Here is an 8,894-nt window from a genome sequence, read left to right on the forward strand (position 1 = left end):
TATGGGTTAACATTAAATCACTCTCATTATATTGAGAAAATTTTAAAGAAATTTAATTAATTTTATTGTACCCCTGTGAAAACTCCATATGATCCTAGTATTCATTTGAAAATGAATAAAGGTAACAGTGTTTTTCCAGGAAGAATATACCAAAATAATTGGAAGTGTAATGTTCTTAATAAACCATACCAAGCCTGATATAGCACATGTTGTTAGTAGACTGAGTAGTTACACTCACAATCCTAATCGTGACCATTGGGGTACTTTGATTAGATTGTTGAAGTGTTTGAAAGGAACTATCAATTGGGCTTTGAATTATCAAAGAACTTTATGTGTTTAGAAGGATATTGTGATGCAAATTGGGTGTCAAACAATGATAAAATTAAGTCTACTAGTGGTTATGTCTTTACTCTTGATGGAGCTGCTATGTCTTGGAAATCTTCAAAATAAACATGCCATGCCAAATCAACACAAAAATCTGAGTTTATTGCGCTGGAGTTGGAAGGACAAGAATTTGAATGGATAAGATGTTTACTTGCTGATATTCCTTTATGGGGGGAGCCAGCTCCATCAATTTCAATGCATTGTGACTCAAAAGCTGCAACGGGACTAGCGAATAATAAACTCTACAATGGAAGGAAAAGACATATTCGTGTGAGGCATGCTATAGTTTGACGTCTAATAAAAAATAATATGATATCACTAAATTAGATAAAATCGGAGAGGAATATTGTGGATCCTCTCACCAAAGGCCTTTATAGAAAATTAGTTTTGGAGGCAACACTAGGAATGGGTTTAAAGCCTATTTTGGAGTGAATTATGGTGGATACCCATATTAGATATATTTAAGTTCAATGGGTCAAACGAAATCACAAAAGAACTCATGTTTATATATACTACTACCATTCATACTAATAAAATGATGTAGTATTTTTATTGTCATATATGTAAGGATGAGTTAATACTCTTAATAAGTTCATAGCCTCGTAAGAGGTGGTTTATAACAATACAAATTTGATGAACTTACATATGTGAATGTGTGGGCGACGCCCAACCCCCTATGAGACTCATTTAAGCGAAGGACCTCTGGAGCGTTCACGAAAATCCAGGTACAACATAGGGCATTTTTATATAATAATGCAAAATCACTTCTTGATTTGAGAAAGGTTTAAGTGCGCAAGTATGTTCTCACTAACTACCATGAGAGGTTCAAGAACTTTCTACCTAACATGGTTGTGAAGCATGTTTGTATGCACTGGGTATCAATTCAAGTCCACAAGACATTGTTGCTTAAGAAATTGACTATCCATTGCCCAAATTATTTTTCTTTTGAATCATGTGGGGGAATGTTGGAATAATATAAATATTATTTTAAAAATAAATTTACTTCAAAAGAAAATAATGTGTGAGACTTTTGCTTTTAAGACCTTTCATTTTGAGACTCTTCATTCTAAGACCTTTTGCATTTCACCTCTCTTCACTACAAGAAAAACAGGATGAGACAACGGTTTTTAACCGTTGTCTGAGACCCCTCAATACCGTTGAGTATTGAGGCGCCATCTGATATGCGTATCAGACAACAGTACCCATCCGTTGTCTGTTTGAATCAAAGACAACATCGAGATCATAAAAAACTATTGTTCGAAGGTTGGATGAAACAACGGTTTAGCTTAACAGAGTGTTGTTAGACTTCAAGTCATTCAAGTGTTTCTACATAAAAACCTGTTGTTTGAATATTTGAAACACAATGGTTTAGTTTTACACAACTGTTGGGTGTGACATATTGTTATAAGTTTTTCCTGCTATAATAGTAATGTGTGAAACATCTTGTTACAACGATCAAGTAAACCTCAATTTGTGTATATTATGTTCAGAAAACGCTTTATTCATTTGTAACATTTGTCGGAATAATTACATACAACAGTTTTTATTATTTTATTGCAGTTTATTGACATTAGATAATGGTTTAGTAAGCTAAAAATATTGTTTCAATTTTACACACAATTGTTTGACAATTTTTATACACTTGTTCAAGTGTATCTTAGATAATAATTAACTAAACATTTTGTACATGAAATCTCATGTGAACATAATTACATATAAGGAGTCGAGATACAAAACTTTAATAATCTAGTATATATCTTTTACTTTCTATGTCTTAAGTTTTTACAAGAAAAAACAATAAATTTAACACTTGAAGACACATAATTGTTGGAAGCGTGGCTGGAGTGCTCAACAGAGTTGGATAAGTATATGGTATGCCTATCATCAAGCTGAAATGATGATGCATGTGTTGTGGTAGAATGCAGCCCGAGCTTCCTGTTTAAGTATATAAAATGGATGGAGTACAAACTGTCGCCACCAAAAAATGAGTGACTAAAAAGAACCGTAAAAAGATGCAGCTTACCCGAAAATTCAGGGCAGCCTCACCAACCATAAACACAAATCGATTGAATGCATATAATTTATTACCAGCTTCCAACCATAACACAACCTTTAAAAACAAAGTCACTGGGGTACTTTTTTTCATCTCTCACTAATGAAATAAATTTTTATACATCCCTTGTAGAACTGCTCCATTTAACGATATTATACATCCCTGGATTAAAAAATAAAATTTTCATTCATCGAAATGTTAAAAGTACAGAGTAAATATCATAAGTTTCTTGCATCATTCATCAACTAAAAAGTCTCTAATTAATAATAAAGTATAATAAATTGGGTACCTCGTAAAGCTGTTTTTATCTCCTTCAATCAGCCTAGAACTGCTAGCATTCCAAACTATACTTGTGTTACATTTTCATTTCCTATCAAGATATGCAAAGTACTTATCCCGAGGAACCTCAACTTCTTCTCTTCACACCATCAATGAAAATACACAAAATTAAACAAAAAAAAAGTTAGCAGCTGATCAGATGTAGTTTCCTAGCCAATAGATAATATAGAAAAAAAAATTCAACCAACCTTTAACATTAATTATTTCAATGAAAAGTTTCAAATGAACTGCCTGTTATTATCTAACAAGATTAATTCAGATGAACTAAAAGATATTTTTGAATAAATCTACTGATTAATTGTGTAAAGTACATAGCCTACACATATAGGTATAGTCCACCTATTTTTTGGCTTTCAAACTAGTAATGCGTATCATATCATCTTATATAAGATACCCTAGATTTGTTAATGCCGATTAATGTGTCTTTATAATCCTAAGACTATTGAAAATGAGTCCAGAGAATATTAGTGAAGGACAAAGAAAAATTAAAAGATAGAAAAACTTATAGCAATAGAAAAAAAACATGATCAACATACCTTATATCAAAAGTATAAGTGCACCTAAATATTTGAAGAGAAGCCAAGGCTTTTCCCATTTTAAAATCACATGGTCGAAGGATACTTGATGTTATGTTTGAAGTTACAGAGAAATTTTGACATGTCCATCTAAATAAGATAATGTCAAATGTATCGATAAAAAGGACTAACTAAATCTAAATATTGACAAAGATGAACATGATGAAGCTACCTCCTTGGACTATAACAAATGTGGATAAGCAAGCTTTCATCCAAATTAGTGGCTATAAAAATGTGATGCTTTAGCGACTCCATTTACAGTCTTCATAAACGTTAACATTAGGAACGAATCAGAAAATATTCAGTTTAACTAAAAAAAGAAGATCTATATTAAAGGTTTTATCACTAAAGTCAGGAGTACAGCTAAATAAAGTATACCACAATTTTATTCTGTTTATTAAAAAATAATGAATCAATGAGATCATATAAATAATTATCACAAGAAAGACCTGGAAGAGGACTAAAGTTGAATTCTTGAAAGAGCTTTCGCTGGTCCATATATAGATTCCGACCACTTTCATGCAGCCTAAAAGCATTCTTGAGACCTTAAAAACCCAACAGATAGAAGGAGAAATTAAAGTCCATATGTGGATAATTCTAATTACACAATCCACATAGAAAAACTACATTTAAGAATCGTTAACACAAAATTGTGAATTGTGTACATAGATAGAAAGAGAAATTAAAGTACCTGACGAGCGTGTTCGGAAACCCAATCAGCATCAATGGACAACAAAGGCGAGGAATCCAAGCTTTGTTTGAGTTTAGAGGATTATCCTCCTTTCTTATTCTTATTTTTCTGATTATTATCAATATGTGAACAAGCAGGATCTCCAGAATCATTTGGAGGCGTATGAACTAAATCGAAAACGAAGCCTCTGCCCAATTTTGAGCTCAGCCTACCAATTACTAGTCCTACCTGTTTCAATCGAGGTTATAAAGTACTTGGGATAAAGAAAAGAGTTGGGTTTTGGATAAAGGAAACAATCACCTGTAGATTAGATCGGAACTCATAAATAATAATCACACAAAAGGGGATAGATACAACCCGGTTTGTGTAATTAGTGTTTCAAATAGAGGTGGATTGAGATCCAGTAGAAGAGAGAGGTGGGTTCCTGTGTGTTCTGTGTATAAGGAGATAAAAGAGGGAAGGGGGTGAATTTTAAGGAAGCGAGAGTCGAAACAAAAAAGGGGAAATGAAATGTTAAAGGGAGAAATGAAATGCTAAGGGGAAACAAATTAGAACCAATAAATTAAATTGGAAAATAGAATTTTTGCTTCATTATTCTTATAAAATTTATAAAAGATTAATTTTTTTTTTGATATTTATTTAATTTTAAAACTTATTTATTTTAAATTTATTTAAATATTAAAGTACTTATAAATATAAATAATTTATTTATTTAGTGGTATCTTACTCTTTCTAGAACTGCCTTCAATAATTTTATTAAAATTTATTATTTTTAAAATTAAATATTTAATTAATTTCTATTTTATTTAAAAGTTAAAAAACTGTTTATTATTAGTTTACGCTAACAATTACGGTGGTGTAGTGTAGCATCTCTTACAACTTGAGTGACATTTGTCCTAAAAAATATTCATTTCATGTCATGTTTTATTTACTTTTAAAATACTTAAATATAAATATTTATATAAACATTTAAAGATCATTAGTTCTGAAATAATAGGTCTTAAACTGCGTTAAATACTAATTTATGATAGACAATGGTTTCATAGAAATTACACAAAAGCTTTGTACTTGTAGTATTTCTACAATAGTTTAGAACAAATAATTTATAAGACGTTGTCTGAGTTTCCGTTCTATAACAGTTAAGTAAGAATAAACTGTCGTCTGTAATCAAACGACGGATTACGTCGTAAAACCCGTTGTTTGATTAATTTTCAGACAATAGTAAACAAGTCTCATATAAATATTAGTCATTTTACCGAATTTTCCTTATTAAATCCCTCAAGATAAGTTTGAATTTTTTTTATAATTTTTTCATATGCCTAAAATCTATATACTTTAACATCCGTACGGTTGGTCGTTCAAAAAATCATTTAAAAAAAATATTGTATTGATCGGGAACGAATCTCATTATAGGGAATAGTACTTTTATTGAATTTTCCTTATAAAGTCATGCAATATAAGTTTAATTTTGTTTTTATATAAATTTTTTCATATGACTATATTCTATATACTTTAACATCCGTATGATTGGATCGTCCAAAAAATAATTTTAATTTTTTTATTATTCGGGAGAGAATCTCGTTGAGGGTAATAGTACTTTTACCTAATTTTCCTTATAAAGTCATGCAAGATAAGTGTAATTTTTTTATAATTTTTTCATATGACTAAAATCTATATACTTTAACATCCGTACGGTTGGATCGTCAAAAAAATAATTTTAAAAAATAATTTTGTTATTCGGGAAAGAATCTCGTTGAGGGTAATAGTACTTTTACCGAAATTTTCTTATAAAGTCATGCAAGATAATTTTAATTTTTCTATAATTTTTTAATATGACTAAAATCTATATACTTTAACATCCGTACGGTTGGATCTTCTAAAAAATAATTTAAAGAATAATTTTGTTATTCGGAAAAGAATCTCGTTGAGGGTAATAGTACTTTTACCGAAATTTCCTTATAAAGTCATTCAATTTAAGTTTGAATTTGTTTTATAATTTTTTCATATAACTAAAATTTATATACTTTAACATTCGTACGGTTGAATCATTCAAAAAATCATTTGAAAAAATTATTTTGTTGATCGGGAACGAATCTCATTATAGGGAATAGTACTTTTACCTTATTTTACTTATAAAGTCATGCAAGATAAGTTTTATTTTTTTTGTAATTTTTTCACATGACTAAAATCAATATAATTTAATATTCGTATGGTTGGATCGTCTAAAAATTATTTTTAATAAATTAGTTTGTTATTTGGGATAGAATCTCGTTTAGGGTAGTAGTACTTTTACCGAATTTTCCTTATAAAGTCATTCAATATTAGTTTGAATTTTTTTTATAATTTTTTCATATAACTAAAATCTATATACTTTAACATCCGTACGGTTGGATCGTTTAAAAAATAATTTTAAATTTTTTTTTTAAAAAATTTATGAATTCGGTATCACACAAAAGTTTTTAAAAAAACCGGTGTGTGACACCTTCAGAAAATCAAGGGCTCTTATTGTGCCAACTAAGTGATCTAGGTGAAGTCAATCAATGGGTGAGATTTTTCCAACTAAGCGATCCGGGTGAATATTTTCCACCAATCAGATGATGCCACGTTTTTCTATAATAGACAACGGTTATTGTCTTGTTAGAACCGTCGTCTAAACATTTAAGAACTGTTGTTTGATGTATAATAAGACCAGACTTTTGATAAACACTTGTCTGAAAGGTAAATATCAAGAAGAAAGACTTCTAAATTAACCGTTGTCTCAGGATCGCTTAGACAACAACTTCATAAACTGTTGTGTTATTACATTTACAAGACAACGGTTTTTTAAACCGTTGTTATAGAGTTGGATTAACAACAGATTTGAAAAACCGTTGTCTAACATTTTACAACGGTTACTCATCCCGTTGTGTGAAGCATATCAAGACAATAGTTTTAAAAAACTGTGGTGTAAACTCCACTTTTTTGTGATTTTTTTTACAACAGCTCACAAAACCATTGTATGAACCTTGGATTAGACAATGGTTATAAGAGGGAAAAATAAAACAGTTGTCTGTCAACGGTTTTTATCAACTGTTGTGTAATTAGTCTTGTCTGGAGATATTTTGCTTGTAGTGCTTAATCAATATTGTGACCTATGACCTTAGAGTTACTAGTTTTCACCCATATAAAAAGGAGTACTCTCCCCTCATTTTGGATTTTGGGACACACAAACAAAATATTCTCTCAAGTACTCTCATATAAATATAAACATACTTTTGGCCAGTGATCAAAACTGATTTCAATCTTTTTTTTTGTACTACACCAAAGAAATAAAGGCCGTGTAACCCTGGAGGTTGATTGCTAAAAGGCCGTGTGTATGTAACTGGGCAAATTCAACTTTAGCGCAGTATTAACTCATTCCACAACTCCTACATTCTCACGGGTTATTCGATTTGCTTTCTCACCTTCTCTTACAATTATGCTCTTTAACACTCCCCTCAATCATACGATACGTTTCGTTACTATTGAAAACGACAAATATAACCAATACTAATATTGATACCCATATCAATAACAAATATATAAATTAAATAAATTAGGATGGGAGTACTCGAACACGAGATTGCTACCTAAACCAAACTCTAATATTATGTTAAGTAATGAGTTACTCAAAAAATTTTAAGGTAATATAAAAATCCAGAATGATCTTATCATTTTTAATATAACTTTTTAAAATTAACTTTCCTGACTCTGCGTAAAACACAATGTACCGGATATAGTTGATTGTTTGGTTGATATGAATTTTATAATCCCGGAAGCACTAATTTATGACGTCTCGTTGCCCCGAAATACAAACTAACACTGATACGCGGCTGCATGCGATTTATTGGAAGATCAAACTCTAGAAACAGATAAATTTACATAAAAACACTTTGCATGGTGATAGGAGTTCATTACCTACCAATCTCTATACGTATTCTTTGATGATCAAAAATGGGTCAACCTAGAATTCTACGTCCCTTTCGTACTCACCCATGTATACTTTTTACACAAAATCCAACCAACCAAGATTAGTGACCACCGCAATTATATCGTATAATGTAATTTTCATTTTTTCACACATTTTATATAATAGTTCATGTTTAAATCAAAAAATTTCACCCCTAAAATCTAGTAGTAAATTCTTGGTTGTTCAAAATTTCGTTATTATGTTGTAATTACTATGATAATAACGTTATCGGCTAATCATTAAGGTAAAGGTAAATAACTGAGGAGAGTTTGGCTTAGTTTGCAACCAAGTGTACTAAATTACGGCGTTATCCATAGGCTACGAGGGCTAGTTATCTAATTACCAGTTGTTCCACTGCGGATAGATTTTTTTCTTTTTGGATCAACACTGCGGATAGATTATACAGCAGTTCTTGTCAACATAAAATTTCGTAAATAATCACTACATTTATATAGGCAAATAGTTTGGTTCAAATTTTATTAGTTGCTCTAAAATCTCTCGAAATGTAAAAAATTTATATTTTTAAAACTATCGAGTTATAGATTATTTGGTGGGACTGGGCATTTATAATCTTAAATTTACTTGTAAAGTTAAAAATATCGTATAATTACGGATCATTGCGACACTTTATCATTACGGACAGAAAAAACAATTAATTGTATAAATAAATACACTAACTGAATAGATTTAATATATACATGACAAGTGGACTAAAATATGTAAAATTGGCATAGAAAGAGGTAGCTAGGTCTATTGTTGACTAGAGCATAAATAAATGTTTTAATAAAAACAGCTCATATTTCTGCAGAGTTTATATAAATCTAAAAGATAAGCTCACGAGTGCATGATGAAGCATGGAGATTA

The 8,894-nt window shown here is 30.3% G+C and overlaps 1 long non-coding RNA gene across 3 annotated transcripts; it reads right to left on the reverse strand.

Moving 5' to 3' along the window:
* Window positions 1–2,121: 2,121 nt before the first annotated feature.
* Window positions 2,122–4,539, reverse strand: LOC141722375 (uncharacterized). Of its 3 annotated transcripts, XR_012575410.1 has the most exons (6): window positions 4,043–4,539; window positions 3,801–3,896; window positions 3,313–3,613; window positions 2,727–2,855; window positions 2,408–2,599; window positions 2,122–2,319 (listed from the first exon to the last, which is right to left on the reverse strand). It is a non-coding gene; the product is annotated as an uncharacterized LOC141722375 (long non-coding RNA). The 3 variants fall into 3 exon arrangements; XR_012575404.1 differs by having other exon boundaries at window positions 2,122–2,599; window positions 3,524–3,613; XR_012575398.1 differs by having other exon boundaries at window positions 2,122–2,599.
* Between the last annotated feature and the right edge of the window lie 4,355 nt (window positions 4,540–8,894).

The sequence above is a fragment of the Apium graveolens genome, chromosome 1, assembly GCF_009905375.1.
Source record: "Apium graveolens cultivar Ventura chromosome 1, ASM990537v1, whole genome shotgun sequence".
In the NCBI taxonomy this organism is placed as follows: domain Eukaryota; kingdom Viridiplantae; phylum Streptophyta; class Magnoliopsida; order Apiales; family Apiaceae; genus Apium; species Apium graveolens.